Below are 21532 nucleotides of genomic sequence, written 5' to 3'. Positions count from 1 at the left end.
TTTAGCATTAAACGAACAATCATAATCAATTACTTATGAATATTGATCAACCAAAGCAAAACTGCCCAACAAAAATAGTATGTATCCTCATCTTCACTGTAAAAATGTAATATACAAAATATGTGATACCTATTATCTCTATTTGAAGACAAGAAAACCATAATTCCCAATCCTTTATTCATAGCTAATTTCTTCCATCTTATGTAGAGTGTATTGAAAACAAATATTAATCTAACTCCAGAGAAACAATTGATATTGCTGGTTTAAAATAAGTTATGCAATGTCTTTGAAAGTGGCAGAATTAAATTCTGATCCATCCAAGAAAACATTGTTTAACCAGATATTTTTTCTAGAACAAGAAATTGACATTAACGTGTAGGCATATTTTGACCATATACCATGGCTTCAATGAAGTACATTGCTTGGTAATAATTTACTTTTGTCAGAATTACTTCATTTGGGATGTAAATGTATACATATTGTTAAAGCTTAGGGAGTATGGAGGGAGGGAGGGAGTGGGAGGAGAGGGGCGGCATGGGGGGGGCCCACCTTTAAAAAGAAAAATGGAAGTCATTCTGTCTTAGCAAATGATCACAAAGTAATTAATTTCATTAAAACCATATAGAACCGTATTTGAACAACAGGAAACTGAAGAAGCACAGTAAAAATGTATACAAGTGAGAAGAAACCACATATATACAAAGAAGATAAGGAACCAGATGAGTAGTAAATGTGTATACGCAGAAATGCAGGGTAGACAAGTCACATAGAAGCTTGCTGCAGTAGAAAATATAACATGGGTAAAGTGGCCATGTTGGAAAGATGGATGTTGGCCGGCTCTGAATAAAAGTAAGCAAGCAGCTTGAAGGAAAGAGACCAGGGCTGCAGAGCTGAGAGATACTGGAACTACAAATGTGTGCATGAACAAAGGATAGCTGTTGGCCAGAGATCAAGGATGCCACAATAAAATGCAATTGCAGGGTGCAAAGGGATTCAATGAGGATAAGCAATGTACGCAGGACATATTTCTCTTAGATAAAGTAAAGGAATGAACATTTGTGAATGCCAAATATTGAACAATGAAAGATGCAGAACGAATATGTGAGACAGAGCAACCAAGTCTCCAGAGGCCGAAGAGAGGAGGCTGAAGAGAGTTCTGACACCCCGGATAATTGAATAAAATATCACTAAAAGCTCCAGCCGAAGATAATGATGTACCTTAACTCCCCTTAAAGTTCCAGAGTAGAGAACATCCAGCAAGGTCAAGTACAAAGAAGAAGCTTTGGCTTAAGGCCTGGCTGATGAGAGATAGTAAGACTAATTGGGCAAGTGGCCAGCAGTCTGATGTTGTTCTCTGCACCTGAATTTCGATGTTCTTATGTGCTGCTAACGAGACGAATGCCCAAGGTTGGGAGAGAATGCCAACCAATCACGGGGGCCTATGCAATGGTGAGCATACAATGTTGCAGGGGCCAGTCCCCTGATCTTGTGCTGCTCTACTCTGAATTATGCTTAGTTAGAGGGAAGTTCAAGGCATGCCTGCCAGATGAGGGGCAGCCAATGATGTTCCTAACTCTTATAGAAACTTTAAGTAGATATGTTCCCCCAACCAATCCCTCATCAGATTTGTATTATTTGCCACGTAGGATGATGCCAGCTGATGCACATTGAGGTACAAAGCCCTTGTGTAATCAAAATGTAATTGAGTGTGTGAGCTACGATTTGTTATTCACCAGGTTGCCCTACTTTATTGAGCTGATAATAAATTAGTATTTTGCCATATTATTTGTGTCTGTCTGGTTATTTGGGTCCAAGATCATTTATTATGGTAATCCAATTCTGTGCATAAAGAACGCCCAAAGGTAGTACTGCACAGAAGTATTAGGGGACCAAGCAGATGACATTTGGAAAAAGATAGGCTATTCATGGGTATGGATGTGTGACAATCATGATGGGGCTCATTTTAACGATTGTCGGGCTAGAATGTGGGCTGCATTAAGAACAGCATATCCTGACACACCGGACATACTTTCAATAATTGCATGCACCATGAAGGAAAACTAAGATCCAGCACAGTATACGTTACAGATTCAGGAGATGTGGAGTGCTAAAACAGGGGAAGTATGGGACAAAACAATAGCACTATTTTATTACATGTTGAAGAAGAGACTCCCCAAGGAGCTGCAGAAGGATTTGGACAAGGTAGTAGGGATCGAGGCCATGGGATTGGCAGAGATTCAGGCAATTATAGTGCATCATTGTTAAAGGCAGTAGGAGAAGGAAAAGGAAGTAGGGGATAATGTGCAGAAGGCTGAGGTGAAGTTGGCGCAAAAGAAATTGGCGAAATTAAGTATAGAAGGCACGGTGAATATAGGGTCACCCACACAGGTGGAACAGAGGATGGATATTATATGGCATTTATAACGTGCCGCTTGTGGGATGTCTTAACCCACTAATCCAAGCCCTGCAACATCACTGTGCATTGCTGGCAGCAGAAACATAATGGCTGCCGGAAAGCATGCTGCTCACCAGAAATCACCAGGAAGTGCGCAGAGAACCTGAAAAATAGGCCACCATCTACTTTTGCCTATGTCAGTGGTAACACAGGAGACCACTGCCAACACCCATGATTTGGCTGCTCACAGAGCAAAATCATTGCAAAAGAAACAGCTGGTTTCAAAAATCCGTTTTTATTTGGTGTCAAATTTGTAGAAATCATGGCTTACAAACCACCCAAAAAGATCCAACCTCCTTGTTGGGTGGTCAACATCATTCTCCTTCTGGAATCTACATAAATATAAGGTTCACAGATGTGTATGTATATCTGAACAAAGTATACTTTTGAGGATTGCTTGCTGGAAGAAATCTGTCAAAAATGGGTGTTATACCGTTACTCACTTCTACCAGAAGCTGGCGTTTTAAAACCATTTTGGGTAAAGTTGAACATGGAACTCAAACTATGCCAAAGAAAGACTTGCTATCAGAAGCCTAAGAGGTGGATACAATTTAAAACCATATTCTGAAAAGGCTTGAAGCAAGAAATTGCTTAATGCATGTGTTACAAATGTGAGTTATATTATAAGAAAAGACAATTTGTAGACATTGGGTTAAGAGATCAAGTTTCCCACACTGTGTTCAAACAAATTCTACACCTTCTCCCTGGACAAAGGAGACTTCCCCCTGCCCTTGGCTAAGAGATTGACAGGCTGTTGTGAATAGGAACTAGGAGGGGCACCCTGACCTGTTTCTCTCAGTGCAGACAAAGGAATCCTTGGGCTGAATAGAAAATGCTAATTCAGGTGTGACTGACAACAAACTGCTGGCAGGAAGGAGAGACATGTGACCTCTGAGTCAGCCCAGACCTTGGAGGCGGAGACAAACCATTGTGTGGATTCAGAAAGCACAGCAAATGTATGTTTTAGAAAAATGCTTAGAAAATATTGTACCGAACTGACAAAAATGTGAAACTTTGAGATTGTTAAAATGAAAAATTTGCTCACAGTTGAAGACTAAGTTGGACTCTGTGCGATGTTCTGAGACCAAACCCCGGAATTATTCATATTGTAGCTACTGTGTTTATGCCAGGAACCGGAAAAATTACAGAATTGTGCTCAGGTGGGGTGTGCATGCATGTCTAAAAATTGGTGCAGAAATAATATTGAGAAACCCACCAAAAGCGCAAAAAGTGGTCATTTCTGAACCAAAGCTCTTAGGAAGATGAGAGTTGAACAGAAATGTACCTTAATTAATCTGTAATGCAATGTATGTAATATTAACAAGTTGTGTATATTGTAAATATGTGTTTTATGGAAAATAAGATACTCTGTACAGAGGCAAAGGGGAGGTTTTTCCCCCAAGCCATAAAGATGACACAGGATGACACGCTGATCCTTTCTCCAACCAGCAGACAGGGAATCCTCTAACCTATCAGATCCTTAGAGGGTTGGGCATTGTAGAATCAGCCTCCCCACCCACTTTGGAAATACATAAATAGGGACTGCTGAGGACAGATAGGACCGACACTTTTCCACTACTCAACTGATTCCTTGGCGAAGCACCCTGCAGGAAGATCCAGACCAGATCCAGACAATATCCAGACAGAGACTCTAGAACCAAACTCTAGAACTTTGAAGCAGAGAGGCCTAACCCAAAAGCTGAACCCTTCTCAGCAGGCCTGCAGAACCTAGCAACCTGATTCTAATGTCATGATCTCTGCTTCCAAAAGATCAGGACTTGCCCGACTCCCTTGGAAGCAGACCCATAACCCCGGTTCCGAGTGCCAGCCAGTCCCAATTGGGACCTTTTGGACCCTGTCCTGGCGCCAGTGGCACCAGGCTCATAAAGATGCCCAGTCCCAGCGCTGGAAGCGCCGGGCTCATAATGCTTGGGTGGACTTACCTGCAGCAGACCATGATGCTTACTTACCTGCCAGTTGAACCCCTGATCCTCTTCTGTTTGGGACTACTTTTCCTGTTGGGTGGGGCAGGAGCCACTCCCTAGGTTCAGAACACTGGAACTCTTCTGGGAAGCAGGAACTCTTTTCTTACCTAGGCGTGGCTGTGGAAGGAGACACCTAAGCACTACAGGAGGCTATTTAAACCACACCCGATGGATGAATCTTGCTTTGCGTTATTCTGCATTCTCTGCAGCAGAACGCTCATCGTGTCTTCTGCTCCTGATCCTGGGCCTAAGGGAACAAAGGCTTACCATCCTGGAATCCAGTCTTCAGCAGCACCTGTACAGACAAAGAAAGAACAGGTTAGCACTACGGTCTTCAGTGGCAGCGCATCTCTTACCTGGTCCATCGGCTGTCACCAACGCCTCGCGCTGCATTCCGGCATCTGAAAGACAAAGGCTTACCTACTCTTCGCACGCTCCGGAGGCCTTCGGCGCTGCATCCCGCATCTGAAAGACAAAAGAAGGTGCGTTTAAAGACATTGGGCAACTTTATTACTCACGTGCCATTACTCCTTCCCACGCCGAATCCAGTGGGTATTCCAGCACCCTTCAGCTTCTCTAAAGCTCCGAACTTGTACCTGCAAGATAAAAGGGACAGTTAGTGCGCATCGTGAAGCAGGCTACAAGCGCTTACTTACGTGCTTCCAGGCGCTTCTATTCCTCACGCGGGTTCGATCCTCAACTCTCATCAGCCCGCCATCCGCCATCGCCGGAACCCTGCAAAACAAGAGATATCATTACAAAAGACTTTTAAGACATTTGAAGTGCCCAGAACTTACCGTTCGTGCAGTTAACGACGGACAGCAGTCCTCTGAGGTCAAGAGGCCTGCACCCTTATCCAGTGAAGAAACTGGTTACGGCACCCTGCCCCGAGGCAGATGGAGAGCTTGGCGTTCACTTACCTAAGGTGAGGGCGTTAACCTTTGGGGTTCTACAGGAGAAGAGAAAGGGAAGAGGAGAGAGGCACCCAATAACCCCAGTTCATTAATCCCATATTTTCTATCTGCAGACATCTTACTCTTCGAGTCAGACATACAGTGCACAGAGGTCCAGCCCAAAGAGCCAGCCGTGTGTTACACATCACCTTTGAAGATACGGCATTCACCCAGTCAAGACCGGCGCCTTTGCGGGAATCAGGTGAGCGTTACAGAACGCAAAGCCTACCGCATAACTCCCACCCAGGCGCTATGGAAACCTCGGATACCGACCAGCTAGCCCAGTTACTTGGGGAACTAAGAGCAGAAGTGCATGCAGCCCGTCAGGAAACAAATGCTCTAAGAAGGGAACTGATTATTTCCAAGGAGCGAACAGACGATCTCGCTAGACAATTGCTACAGTCACAAGCCGGACAAACTCCGTTACCCGCATCAGGGGCAAATCTTCCTTCAACATCCTCTACAAACCCAGTGCAGATCAACCTACCTGGGAATGTACCTCTGGCTCCGCCCGAACGATTTTCTGGTGACCCAAAGAGGTTTGCAGTATTTATTAATCAGTGCCGGTTGCACTTCTTATGCCGGCCAGCAGCCTTTCCAACTGATCAAGCTAAGGTAGCTTTCGTACCTTAGTGGCAATGCGGCAGACTGGTCGATCCCTCTAGTTAATCAAGATGATCCGGTTCTCCATGATTTTCAAGCTTTTCAGCTCAGTATGGAAAAACTGTTTGCAAGACATTCACAGGGGCAGGCCTTGGACAATGAGCTCCTTTCATTGCGACAGGGTAATCAAGACCTTTTGGCTTATATTGCATCTTTCAACAGACTGATAGTGGAAACCCGATGGCCTGAGGACAAAAGGATTACGCTGTTTTATAGAGGTCTACGTGGAGAGCTCAAAGATGTGTTAGCCCAAGTAGTGAATCCCCCGCAAGACTGTTCGGACTATATTGACTTAGTCGTTCAAATTGACCACAGACTGCAGAACAGGAAGGCCGATCGTTCCAAGTTTGATGCTCGAGTATTTTCCGAACCACCAACTCCTACCAAAGGAGTAGACTCCGGGGAACCCCTGCAAATAGGGGGCCTGAAAGGACCACTAACACAAAAGTAGCAGGAAAGGAGAAAACAGCTGCAATTATGCCTCTATTGCGGAAACTCGGGGCACTTTCTTCGAGACTGTCCGGTGAAACCAGCCAAGAAGGCAGTAGGAGCTGCAGTTACCAGGGTCACAAACTCTGAGCAGGGAAACGACCTCGCCCGACAAGAATAGAGGTCCTCTTGCCGAGCGTTAAAACCAGTTCCGTGACCTCGCATTTCGTGATACCTATGGTCCTCATTAGCCCTGAACATCCGGATCGATTACATGCGATTGAAGCTTACGTCGACAGCGGTGCCATCGGCAATTATGTGGATCATGAAATGGTTTTGAGGATGAATCTGACTCTTTGTCCAAAGGCTGTAAAGGACGTCATTACTACGGTGGATGGTACGGAGATAGCCTCCGGACCAGTAACGCATACCACCCAAGAAGTGACGCTAGTAAGTCAAGATGGACACCATGAGAAGATCGTGTTCGATGTGATCAAGGCCCCTCAGTTCCAGATTATTCTAGGAATTCCTTGGTTAGAGAAGCACAATCCTCAGATCGATTGGCGAGCAAGAACGGTTCAGTTTCCAGAATGTGTCTCTACTTGTCACCCTCGACCTGGTGTTGCACTGGCAGCAATTTCCTCGGAGGCTCCCCAGTTACCTCCTGAATACCTAGAATTCCAAGATGTTTTCCGGAAGGATCAGGCTAACTCTCTACCTCCTCATAGGTCTTATGACTGCCAGATAGACCTGATACCTGGATCTACTCCTCCTTGTAGTAGAATTTATGCCCTCACCGAGCCTGAGAATCTTCACCTCCGACAATACCTGGATCAATACCTAGCGAATGGGTTTATTCGTCCTTCCAAGTCCCCTGCTTCCTCAGCTTTGTTCTTCGTTCCAAAAAAAGAAGGGGACCTTAGAACTTGTATAGATTATCACGCCCTGAACCAGATCACCGTTAAGAATAAATATCCGTTACCTTTGATCCCTGAACTCCTGGACCAAGTCAGAAAAGCATGCATATATACAAAGCTGGATCTTAGAGGAGCCTACCACTTGGTACGAGTAAAAGAGGGCGATGAATGGAAGACGGCCTTCCGCACCAAGTATAGGCTATTTGAATATCAGGTCATGCCCTTCGGACTTTGCAATGCCCCGGCCGCCTTTCAATATTTTATGAACGATGTCCTCAGAGAGCTCATAGATGTGTGTGTTGTTGTTTACATTGACGACATCCTCGTTTATTCTTCATCGGAAACTGAACATCGGAAACACGTGAAAATGGTCCTCGAGAGATTGCGTCAACACAAACTTTTCGCTAAGTTGGAAAAATGTGTTTTCAACGTGACTGAAGTTGAATTCTTGGGATTCATATTATCACCTAGCGGAGTGCGTATGGATTCAAAGAAGGTCGATGCAATTCTCAAATGGCCATCGCCATCCTCCGTAAAAGGTGTTCAAAGCATGTTAGGCTTCGCTAACTTTTACCGCAGGTTTATCCCCGAATTCTCTCGAATAGTCCAGCCCATCACTGCCTTGTTAAAGAAAAACAAACGTTTTGAATGGTCTACCGAGGCGGAACAAGCTTTCCAGAATTTGAAGACTAGATTTATCCCTGCACCGATCTTAAAACATCCTCGCCCAGAACTCCCCTACATCGTTGAAACTGATGCTTCGAGCCTTGCCATGGGGGCAGTTCTATCACAAAAGGACCCAGTAACCAATCAGTTGCATCCCGTGGCATTTTGGTCCCGCAAATTCTCACCTCCTGAAATCAATTACACTATTACTGATAAGGAACTTCTAGCTATCAAGTCCACCTTTAAGGCTTGGCGGCATTATCTTCTGGGGGCCCGACACACCGTTACTGTGATTACAGATCACCGAAACCTGCAATATTTGAAAACCGCAAAAGCTCAATCCTCTGGGAAACTCCGTTGGGCACTATTCTTTGCCGAGTTTGACTTCATAATTACCTATCGACCTGGTACAAAAAACGGTAAAGCTGATGCCCTTTCTCGGATGGGAGTGGAAGAACATTTGATCAATCCTAAACCTGTACCTAACATTCCCGAACAAAGAATTCTAGGTGTAATCGCCACACAATCCATAGAGGAAGTTAAGGATAAAGCCAGGCTACTGGTAACTCCAGCAGACATACAGAATTGGCATCTGCAGGGAAAGGACTTTACGGTGAAGGACAACCTATTATATTTCCAAGAACGGTTATACCTGCCCAGCACAGATTTACAGAAAAAGGTAATCTCTTGTTATCACGATTCTTTAATGGAAGGACATCCCGGTATGACCAAGACCTCGGAAAAGATCAAGCGCTACTTCTGGTGGCCGTCTTGGAAAAAAGATATCAGAGACTTTATAATGTCCTGTGGAGTATGCGCCCAAAACAAGAGTCAAAAGGAAAAACCAGCCGGCCTCTTACGCCCTATTGACATCCCGCCTCGCCCTTGGCATACGCTTTCTATGGACTTCATCACCGATCTACCTCCATGCTCCGGATACAATACGATCCTAGTAATCGTGGACCTATTCTCCAAGATGGCGCATTTCATTCCACTCAAAGGCTTACCAACAGCAGCAACTCTGGCCCGAGAATTTCTCGAAAACATCGTCCGACTGCACGGTTTTCCTTCAGTTCTAATTTCGGATCGAGGTAGTCAATTTATTTCTCATTTTTGGCGAAGTTGCTGTCGGTCGGCTCAAATTGATGCGAGACTTTCGACCAGCCACCACCCTCAAACCGACGGACAAACCGAGAGGACCAATCAAACTCTGGAACAGTATTTGCGCTGCATGCTACAACAAACTGAAAAAACTTGGAAAGATATCTTTTGGATAGCCGAATATGCCTACAATAACTCTGTCCACTCGGGAACTGGGAAGACCCCGTTTTTTCTTTTATACGGTAGTCACCCTCGAACCTCGGAGTTGGATCCACTCCAAGATCTTGGAACACCAGCAGTAGACCACCTGCATTCTACAATCACCCAAGCCTTTAAGGAAGCCGTTTCTCACCTTCAAAGGGCTAAAGAACAATACAAGAAAGGAGCAGACCAACATCGGAAGGAAGCCCCCCAATATCAAGTAGGAGATCAAGTCTGGTTATCCACCAAATATCTACCTCTAAAAGGACCACGCACATTCAACCCAAGATACCTTGGTCCCTATTCCATCACTACCATAGTAAATCCAGTAGCGGTCAAGTTGGACTTGCCCCCTCACATGAAGATACATCCGGTCTTCCACGTCTCTCTATTAAAACCCGTGCAACCTCAAACCCGACTAACTACATCTCCAAAACCTATTCTAGTTGATGGAGAACTCGAGTTTGAAGTCAAAAGCATCCTGGATTCCAAGATCTCCAAATCTAAACTATTTTACCTGATTGACTGGAAAGGCTACGGTCCCCAAGAAAGATCCTGGGAACCTGCAGAATATGTCCACGCGCCTCGTCTAATCAAAAGATTTCATCGAACATTTTCTAACAAGCCCAAACCCCCGGAGAAGCCCGGTTTGGGAGGGGCCTTGAGGGGGGGTGCTGTCATGATCTCTGCTTCCAAAAGATCAGGACTTGCCCGACTCCCTTGGAAGCAGACCCATAACCCCGGTTCCGAGTGCCAGCCAGTCCCAATTGGGACCTTTTGGACCCTGTCCTGGCGCCAGTGGCACCAGGCTCATAAAGATGCCCAGTCCCAGCGCTGGAAGCGCCGGGCTCATAATGCTTGGGTGGACTTACCTGCAGCAGACCATGCTGCTTACTTACCTGCCAGTTGAACCACTGATCCTCTTCTGTTTGGGACTACTTTTCCTGGTGGGTGGGGCAGGAGCCACTCCCTAGGTTCAGAACACTGGAACTCTTCTGGAAAGCAGGAACTCTTTTCTTACCTAGGCGTGGCTGTGGAAGGAGACACCTAAGCACTACAGGAGGCTATTTAAACCACACCCGATGGATGAATCTTGCTTTGCGTTATTCTGCATTCTCTGCAGCAGAACGCTCATCGTGTCTTCTGCTCCTGATCCTGGGCCTAAGGGAACAAAGGCTTACCATCCTGGAATCCAGTCTTCAGCAGCACCTGTACAGACAAAGAAAGAACAGGTTAGCACTACGGTCTTCAGTGGCAGCGCATCTCTTACCTGGTCCATCGGCTGTCACCAACGCCTCGCGCTGCATTCCGGCATCTGAAAGACAAAGGCTTACCTACTCTTCGCATGCTCCGGAGGTCTTCGCACTGCATTCCGGCATCTGAAAGACAAAAGCTTACCAGCTCTTCGCACGCTCCGGAGGCCTTCGGCGCTGCATCCTGCATCTGAAAGACAAAAGAAGGTGCGTTTAAAGACATTGGGCAACTTTATTACTCACGTGCCATTACTCCTTCCCACGCCGAATCCAGTGGGTATTCCAGCACCCTTCAGCTTCTCTAAAGCTCCGAACTTGTACCTGCAAGATAAAAGGGACAGTTAGTGCGCATCGTGAAGCAGGCTACAAGCGCTTACTTACGTGCTTCCAGGCGCTTCTATTCCTCACGCGGGTTCGATCCTCAACTCTCATCAGCCCGCCATCCGCCATCGCCGGAACCCTGCAAAACAAGAGATATCATTACAAAAGACTTTTAAGACATTTGAAGTGCCCAGAACTTACCGTTCGTGCAGTTAACGACGGACAGCAGTCCTCTGAGGTCAAGAGGCCTGCACCCTTATCCAGTGAAGAAACTGGTTACGGCACCCTGCCCCGAGGCAGATGGAGAGCTCGGCGTTCACTTACCTAAGGTGAGTGCGTTCACCTTTGGGGTTCTACAGGAGAAGAGAAAGGGAAGAGGAGAGAGGCACCCAATAACCCCAGTTCATTAATCCCATATTTTCTATCTGCAGACATCTTACTCGAGTCAGACATACAGTGCACAGAGGTCCAGCCCAAAGAGCCAACCGTGTGTTACACATCACCTTTGAAGATACGGCATTCACCCAGTCAAGACCGGCGCCTCTGCGGGAATCAGGTGAGCGTTACATCTAACCCCTAAACTTCCAAGGGCTCTCACATTCAACAGCCGGGCTGTGCTGTTTTGCTATTCTACCTATGAACCCTGTGCTAGAACCAAGATCCAGACCCAGAAAGCAGAGCTGTATCCAGAACCCATCAGATCCAGTCCAAGAGACTGCGCAGACTGCAGTGCAGTGCTTAGAGCAGTACTGAGACCTGTCCGGTGGCAAGAGAATCCCAGCCAAACCCTTGACCAGACCTTTGACAGGGCCCACTCCATTCCAAAGCCATAGGAGTGGTTTATAGTCTAGAACTGTACATAACCAATCTCTTAGTTTAAAGTAATACTATTCCATCCATTTCAATCTGTCCAGAACTGCATTACAGAACCTCTGTTGTCTATCCTAAATTCTTCTCTCCTCCACATAATTGTAGTGATAATCATCTTGGCGCTAATATATATTTTCTGGAGGAAGGCAATCATCTCGTTCAGACAGAAACCATACGGAGGCGCCTCTGGATAGGTGGCTGGGCTGTTGTGTAGTTTGCGGCTTCATAGACTCTTTAATGTTAAGAAATCTTTGTTTCTAATCTTTAAAGCGCATCTGTCATTTTTTAAATCTTGACTTTGTTTCTGAAAAATCTACCTTCACAAAAACCTCTGTAACTTTTGAACCGCACGTCCTAGACCCTAGCTCCATTTCACCACATGTCAAAATAGCTGTTTCTTGTTTGCAACTGCTGAAATTCGTTTCAATCTGATACTCCTTCATGAATCATTGCTATTGTTGACCTGAACCAATTCAAAGTAACTTTACTTATCCTGAATCTCCTTTAGTGAATTAAAATCATTTTAGCATATTTTTCCGTTCATTTCCATCACATTCAAAAGCATTTTGGCCTGTTTTAAAATAATACCTGTTCTCTCTAAGCTTGCTGGGAGAACTGGGATTGAACTGTGTTGTTGATTAATATTCCTGAAACCTGTGTGCCCTCATTTCCACCTCTTCATCTTGCATAATAGTGGGGGGAGTGAGTAGTCCCCGGGGAAAAAGTGATTATATTATTTTTTTGATTGAAATCCTATCAAGTTTATTTCTGTGTTGCATTCTTTCCCATCATTGCATTTCCTTGAACTGTACATATTCATAAGTGTGCTATTCAGATATTATTCTATTCATAAAAGTGTGATATATATTGTTCATTTCTTCAAATAAACCTTTTAATTTGCAAAACAAACCTACTTCTATGCTCAGTGAGGTCGGGGAGATTCAAAGAGAGGGGCGTTTATATAAGGGTTCATCATCCAGATTTAAAGAACTTTGACATAAATATATATAAATAAGGGCTTCCATTGGGCATCCCATCCTAAGCATTGACTTAGTTGGAGTGCTGGATTGAAGTCACTTACAGATTGGGGGCTCGTCCGGGATTTCTGTATTAGAACTACCACTTGTGCAGCTTAATACAGTGTGCTAACTAATAGGATACATAAATCCTGTTGGGCTACCACGCTGTGTTACGCTGTAAAAGCACCCCTCAAAAAGGAACGCTCTCAGGAAACGGTCTGTTTTGCAAAATAAAATAAACTTCTGTAAGTCAGGGAGGAAATCAATTTCCAGAATGGCGACATTGGTAGACATCCAGATAACTAGAGAGCACCTTTTACATAAGCTATTTGTGAGAGGTGAGTGGACTGAGCAGGACCGGAATGCGTGGTTGGAGGCGATCACACAACAGGTCACTGCAACTGGGTTAGGTATCTGGAGAGATCAGGGTCCCTTACATGTGGCCCAGAGTGAACTAGATATGGCCCCTAAGGCCAAGCATGAGCACAACAAGATTGCCAGGGTAGCAGCATATTTATATTTATCTATGGGAGCCATACAGGACAAATGTGCTGAAGGCCAAGATCTGGCAAGTAGGCAACTGATGGCATTAGAGAAGGCCCAATCTGATCTGGACTCTTCTGAGAAGAGGCTGCAGAGGAGCCAGGAGTCAGAAAACGTAAGTAGGCAGTATCTAATTAAAATAAGATGACATGGGTATCCTGCAACAGGAAAAGACAGACCAGGATACCAGAATTCTGGCCTTGCAGAAGGAGTATCAAGAAGGTTTGGACTCCCTACTGCAGAGCCAGAAAAAGCTGGAGCAACAACTGGATTTCAATAGGGCATGCACAGAGCAGGAAGTCACCCTGCAAAGCCACCTAGATAGAGAGAAGGCAGAGAGCAATACATTATTTCTGAAAGACCTGGACACCCAGGCAGAATTTGAGGAAGAGCGCCAGAAAGTTGGTGCCATTCAAAGACAGAGGGATGACCTGGCAGCGCAGAGGCAGGCTCTTGCTCAGGAAAGGGATACCTTAGGCCAGGAAGTGTGTAACTTAAAAGGGAAGCTGCAAGAAAATCACCTGGCCCTCCAGTGACTGGGTGACCTCCAAAAAGAGCATCAAAACTTGTTAAAGCACACCAGGAGGGTGGAAGATGCTCTGGCAAGAAAGGAACAGGCCAGTAGGGACGGGACTTGGGAGGTAACCCTCCTGCAGCAAAGACTGGCCCAGTACTCCAAGACAAACCAGGAAGCACAGAGAGAAAATGAGGCTCTCTGTCAGCACAATGATAGGCTCCAGCGACAGGTAGCCATCCAAGAGAGACTGATAGTCTAGTAAGGCCTTGATTGAGGAACAAAAAGCTCACGCTCTTGCATGGAAACAGGGAGCAGGGGCTGATAGAGATGAGGTTTGCTGGGAAAGGGAAATACCTGAGCATAACCTCAGGAGCCCTAGTACCAGAGGCCTTCATCTCTCCCAGTCCCTGGACTCTGCCACCCCCATGTCCCCAGGCGCACAGGGCCACGGTGATGGCAGATTACTATCCAGTCAGAAGTATGGGGCTCATAGGCCAGTACCTCCCAGGAATGGACGGGCGGGCATCCAGGTATGGGCACCCAAGTATAGTGCAATTTAGTGGGGAACCCCAGGAGAATAGGCCCACTAAGGGCATCCTAAAAACCTCTGCCCAGTTAGGTCAGTGGGGGGGTACCCATCAAATCCTGGGAGCAAGGAGGAATCAGAAGACTCCTCTGAGCGTCCCAGGACACAGGAGAGTAGGTCCCCACATTCTGCCAGCCATTCCCAGGCTCGCAGAATCCGGGAAAACCTGGAAGATCAGACGGCACCTCTGGGAGCAGTACCTCTGGGTCAAACACTGGACCTGGTGCTCCAGAACAATGACGGGGCAGCACCCCGATAACTCACCGGTTCCCAGGGAGGAGGCACAAGGGGAAGGGGGGTGTAAAGCCTTAGAGGACGCTTCCTTCCCCACTTGTAAACAGCCCCTGGAATCCCAGGAACCAGAAATAAAATCTCCTGCATTGAAAGTCTGCCACCCAAGGAGCAGAGAGGGGGTAGGAGAAACAAAGGACCCAAACAGACCCATTTTGAAGAGGAGCTACAGATCTTCCAATATGAAGGAGGGGTTCTCAGCGGATCCTGGGAAAAGGATCTTCTCCTTCATAGATGGGGGAACTCCTCCCAAAGAAGAATGGGTCCCAAGGGATTCAAATTCAGACTGGGTAGATGTGGGGACTGAGCTGGCGCCGCCCATCATCCCATCCCAGAACCAACAACATGAAAATCCCCTGGTTCAAACCCATCCTGGTGACTGCCTCCAAAAAGAGGGGGGCGGCCCAGAACCAGAACCAGGGGAACTCAAAACTTTTCCCTTCTCTAGTTGCCACCTTTTTCTTGCAGATTCCCAAGACTCCCCACAGAATTCTGTCCAAATCTCTTCTCTCTCAATGTCCAAAACTAGAAAATTAACCCACCAGTTGTCCAAAAATGTACATTATCTGTGCCCCCTTGCGGAGAAGGAGGGAAGATACTATGCCACGGTACAAATACAGGGGCAGGGTACAATTTTGGCATTGGTGGACACTGGATCCCAAGCTACCCTTCTGTCCAAAAAGGCCTTTGATGAACTAAATTCAGGAAGGGGGGAGACTTACCAAATTCCTCTCACCTCTCTTCCTGGACAACTTCAGAACTTTGACGGGAAGGAAATTCCCGTCAAGGGGACTGCGGATTTGGACATTAAAATTGGGCGACACAAGGTGAAACACCCGGTCATAATAGTGACTCCAGAGGGCACCCCTTGTTTACTAGGGATGACCTCCTGCAAAGGTTGTCACCCCTAATAGACTGTGCTAAACAAGGTCCTCTGGACCCAGACTAGCCGTCCGATAAAGTTAAAACAGAGTGTCAACCATGTTAGTTTAAATGGCACATGCCACATGGTTGAACAAAAGTCTGACCAGGTAGAATTTCACTTCCAGAACAACCAAATTCCAGATGTGACAGTAATAGCAGTAGGACAACAGACTGGTGATGGGGCGTCCTCTCTATTTCTGAAAATCAACCTAACTTCCAGTTTGAGGTGGTATTCCACACTGGAAGGAAACACTCTGAAATTCTTTACTAATCCACAATCGGACATTCCCACTCCTAAAGTCCAGAAAGATGAGAAATCAGCTCAGAGCCTGGCTGATGTTCAGCGAATTGGAGAGCAGTTGTTCATCCCTGTTCAATTAAATGAAGGAAAGGACTCTGTTCTCGCCCGAGTGTGTGTGAACAACGATAAGAGCTTCATCAGCGAAGCCATGTTCCGCCAACTCCCAAAAGATCCAGCCATTCCCACATTCAAACTGATAGACAAATGGGAAAGGGATCTGGAAACACCCAATTCCAAACATCTCCTGCCAAGCAGGTGTATGCTCAAAATCTCCATTGGCAACAAGAGCATAGTCCATAATTGTTGGGTCGTGCGAGACGTCACTGCTGCCTTTTACTTAGGCAGTGATATTCTCAATCGCTTTGCCATTAGTTTGGACCTAATAAACTTCAAAGCTTGGTCCCGATTAGCGGATAATCCCATGGGCTTTGATGATCCAACGAAAGTATTTAGGTCAGCTCAATTGCTACCTTATGCAGTTTAAATTCAGATTGGAGAGGAAGTCCCCATCCCAGAAAGGACCCGACAATTCTCCCTGGAAGTGAAAGTTAAAAGAGGACAGAAATTGAAAAACCCTGATGCCTATTTTCATCTAAATGCTTCTCTCCAACAGCAAGGGTTGGGGGTAAACCCAACATCACTAGTCAATGTAGAACATGACACCATTCCAATAGAGGTGGATAACAGCGACTTAAAGAGTATCACTCTAGCCGCAGGCACCATAATTGGAATGGCGGTTGATGACCAACAGTTTTCCATTGATTTAGGGAATGAACTGTTAGGACCAATCCCCAAGGACTATTTTGACAGTGACAGTGATGACAACACAACACCAGACAGGATCTTTACCCGGCATGGGGGGAACTTCCTGGTGTACACTTCCTGCCCTTATGGTAAGGAAGATGTGACTTGAGGGATGAGATGATTTTCCAGGTCCATGAGAGCTGCCTTTCCCACCTGAAGCCACCAGTCCAAATCAGCAATCTGACCAGGGACTTCTCCACCCAGCTGGAGGAGGCCGCTGAGATAGCGAAAGCAGAAGTCTTTACAGGCTTCAGGCAGATGGTTGAAGAGAGAGTCAACCTAGCTGATGCCTGTGAGACTCTGGAGCAGAAGCAAAAGTTGAAACAAGTTTTCTTGGATTTTCAAGATCTCTGTGCGGTGGACTCATATGATTGTGGTCGCACCGACATCCACACAACCACAATTCCCACGGACCCTGGAATGACTCCAGAGTTTGTGAAGCAATATTGCTTTCCTCTCGCATCAATGGAGCCCCTTACTGAAATAATTAAGAACCTTGAGTCTCGTGGGATAATCCGTCCAGTCCACAGCACCTTCAGTAATCCGGTGCTGGGGATATTGAAGCTAAACGGCCAGTGGAGACTCTGCGCCGACCTTAGGGAGCTCAACAAAAGGGGCCATACTTCCCGATGGCCTCTTCCTTACATTGGCCAAGGGCTGGCCCAGATGCAGGGGTCACAGGTATTCATTGCAATAGACCTGACCAATGGATACTGGACTGTACCTGTCAGTAGGGAGGACCAATACAAGCTGGCCTTTACCTTTGGGGGCCAGCAGTACACATGGAACTGGACTCCCTTCGGATACCTCAACTCTGGCAATGAGTTCAACATTTTCCTACATAAGGCTAGGCCCGACCTGGGTGAGAGGGCTAACTTGGCTTATGTAGATGATGTCCTCATCAAAAGCTCAACTGTGGAGGAACACATAGCAGAGATCTGTTATGTTCTGACACAGTTGAGGGGCGCCGGAGCAAAACTTTCCTTTCAGAAAGCACAGTGGTGTAGAACCCGTGTTAATTTCTTGGGGCATGAGATTACTCCTCAGGGTCTCTGTCCCCAGGAAAAGAAAGTGGAAGCCCTCAAGAAACTAAAAGACCCCACAACTCTGCGGGAACTAAGGAGCCTCGCTGGACTGACTAATTACAGCAGAAAGTTCATTGAGGACTACGGAGAGATCACCAGACCCCTGATTCATCTTTTGAAGGGGGGTGGTCAAGTGAGAATGGGGTCCAGAACAAGCTAAGGCAGTAAGACAACTCAAAAGAAGCCTCTCACAAGCGCCTTGCCTAGCTTACCCTGTCAGAAACTAGGAGTTCTTCTTGGAGACAGGGTCCTCTAATACATGCTTGACTGCAGTATTATACCAAAGGCATGACAAGGTCAATAAAGTAATTTCCTATGCGAGTAAAACGTTATCCTCTGTGGAGGAAACATTCAACGATTGTGAGAAGGCACTCCTGGCAATGGTGTGGGTATTGAAAAATTACCGCCCGTTTATCCAGGGGGAACACATCATAGTGGAGACTCCACACCAGCCTCTGCAATATCTCCAAAGTGACAGAATCCGGGCCGGAAATGTGAGTAATTCACAAATTACTTCCTGGATTCTGTCAATGCAAGGCTTTCCTGTGGAGGTCAGATATGGCAAAACAAGAAGAGTCCACTCGCGCAAGGTCTGGCTGACTTGCATGATTGTGCCAGAGAAAACTGTCTCCAGGACGAGAGTCTAAAAATCAAGGACAACATGTAGGCATACCTCAATTCCCCACACAAAGTCTTTGAAGAAGACAAGTGTGAGGGAATGCCCACTGTCTATGTGGATGGATGCTCTTACCATGTTGAAAACAACGGGGAAAAAGAACATGTGGCGGCGTAGGGAATGCATGGGTGAATGAGTCCCCAGAACCCTCCGCTGGGTACAAGATTGGTCCCCGAAGCAGTCAAGTGGCAGAGTTGATGGCTGTGCATCAAGCCATCCTCACTGCTGTCCAACATCAACTCCACGAACTGGTCATAATCACAGATTCGATTATGTACGGAACGTGTTTCAGGAGCACCTGGTTAACTGGAAAACCAGAGGCATGCTATGTGCTAACAACAAACCATTGAAACATGGGAAGTTAATTCAACATATTGATGATCTGGTCACCTCGAATGGGATGACCATCTACTGGAAAAAGATCAAGGGTCATTCCAAAGTAGAGGGACCAGACAAAACTGGAAATGACTTAGCTGATCAGCTGGCCAAAACCAGGGCCATCCAAGGGGATCTAATAGAGATCGAGTCCCTGTTGCGGGAAATCCAGGTCACTGCTATCACTAGGTCCCAGACAAATGCTCACAATGATCATTCAACTGCACAATGGAGTAAGGAGACCCCAGATGCTGATTTGATTACGGCTCAAAAAGGGGATCCGATCATTGGTAAGTTTTATCAACACATTGAGAACCCTGAGAACTTTCCCCTGACGAATACCGATTACATTGGGAAAGAGGACCTCAGAATGTTGACGAAATTTCCAAAAATGTTCCGAATCCAAGACGGTTTGCTGGTGAGGAAATCCCTAGCTGGCCATGATCAGTGGGTGGTTCTTACGCCATTCCGAAGCCTGATGTTAAGTCACGCCCATGATGCAGCCACAGCCGGTCATAGGGGGTTTCATACAAAGCTTGAAATCTTAAGAGAGGTTGCGTACTGGCCACACATGGGGCAGGACCTCGACCAATACTTGAAGGGGTGTCTTGTGTCTGCACAATTTCAGCCTATATCCCTCACACACCGTGCGCCTCTCCAAAAGAGGGGGATGACACTGCCAAGGTCAGATTTGCAAGTAGATTTCATTGGGCCCGTGATTCGCTCCTCTAGGGGTAACAAATACATGTTGACAGTAACATGCTTGTTTACTAAACAGGTGAAATGTCTCCCGGCCCCAAACTGCAAGGGAGAAACAGCAGCTGCCCTGATGATCAACCACATCTTTTCACATTTTGGTCTACCCCAAATGATCAAGTCAGACTGAGGTAGCCATTTCACCAGCAAAGTAATGACAAAGATGTGGGAGATTCTTGGGGTTAAAGGGAAGATACATATTGCTTACCGGCTAGCCTCTAGTGGTGAAGTAGAACGATACAACAAAACCATTGTGAGCATATTAAAAACATTTGTGGTGGATTCTGGGCCAAGTTGGGATATTCAATTACCTCTTGTCCTAATGGCCATCCGATCTACCCCTTCATCTGCAACTAAAATGTCACCGTTTGAGCTTATGACTGGACGCAGGATGGTGCTTCCCCAGCATCTGCTCTATAGGACCCAAGAGCAGACATTGATCAATGCCTCCACAACTCATGAGTATGTTGCAAGAACCGAAATGTAACTGTCATTTTAAAGCTGAGATCCTAGGCTTTCCAACCAACCCAAAACGACATTCCAATTCCTTATAGTTTTTCCGTCATCGCGTTTCCCGCACGTGGAAAAGTTGCAGCGAATTGCGAATTTAGCTCCATTTCACCACATGTCAAAATAGCTGTTTCTTGTTTGCAATTGCTGAAATTCGTTTCAATCTGATACTCATTCATGAATCATTGCTAGTGTTGACCTGAACCAATTCAAAGTAACTTTCACTTATCCTGAATCTCCTTTAGTGAATTAAAATCATTTTAGCATATTTTCCCATTCATTGCCATCACATTTTAAAATCATACCTGTTCTCTCTAAGCTTGCTGGGGGAACTGGGATTGAACTGCATTGTTGATTAATATTCCTGAAACCTGTGTGCCCTCATTTCCACCTCTTCATATTGCATAATAGTGGGGGGAGTGAGTAGTCCCCGGGGAAAAAGTGATTGAAATCCTATCAAGTTTATTTCTGTGTTGCATTCTTTCCCATCATTGCATTTCCTTGAACCATACATAGTATTCTCTGCTACAATATTCTCCTATTCCTACTCCTAACTGATTAAAGAGATTGTTGATATTGTAATATTACCCATTGCTGCTCACTGTACATATTCATAAGTGTGCTATTCAGATATTCTATTCATAAAAGTGATATATATATTGTTCAATTCTTCAAATAAACCTTTTAATTTGCAAAACTAACCTACTTCTTGGCTCAGTGAGGTCGGGGAGATTCACAGAGAGGGGTGTTATATAAGGGTTCATCATCCAGATTTAAAGAACTTTGACATAAACATATATAAATAAGGGCTTCCATTGGGCAGCCCATCCTAAGCATTGACTTAGTTGGAGTGCTGGATTGAAGTCACTTACACTATACACTAGTGTTTCAAGGCGCGGTGAGACAAGGGAGGGGGAACCAAGGGAAGACAGAGACAACGATCTTACTAGGCCATGTGAAAGTGAGATCACACAAGTGCAGAGGAGAGGGGTGGGGAAAAGTGCGAGGGGAAAGGGGAAGGGGCAGTGCAGGACTTGGGATCAAACAATAAGAGATGTGCAGCCAGCTAGTTGCAAGTGCAAGGGTAAGTGCAGACAGCAGGTGTCCAAAGTGCAGGTAGCGGGACTTCAGTGTTACAGATACAGACCCAAGTGCAAGGGTTGCCAGGGGGGTAGTGCAGGTGTGCAACTGGCCGGGTGGGGACCTGGGCCCGAGATCAGAGGGTAGCCAAGTGATCAGTGCAGTTTCAGTTTTATCCAGGAATTCAGCAGGGCAGAGGAAGAGAGAAGGAAGAAGCAAAGAGGAAAGTCTTGAGGTGCTTCCGGAACCAG

Source organism: Ambystoma mexicanum, chromosome 9 (assembly GCF_040938575.1).
Source record: "Ambystoma mexicanum isolate Mex_15411 chromosome 9, UKY_AmexF1_1, whole genome shotgun sequence".
NCBI lineage: Eukaryota > Metazoa > Chordata > Amphibia > Caudata > Ambystomatidae > Ambystoma > Ambystoma mexicanum.
This window is presented reverse-complemented; position numbering follows the sequence as displayed.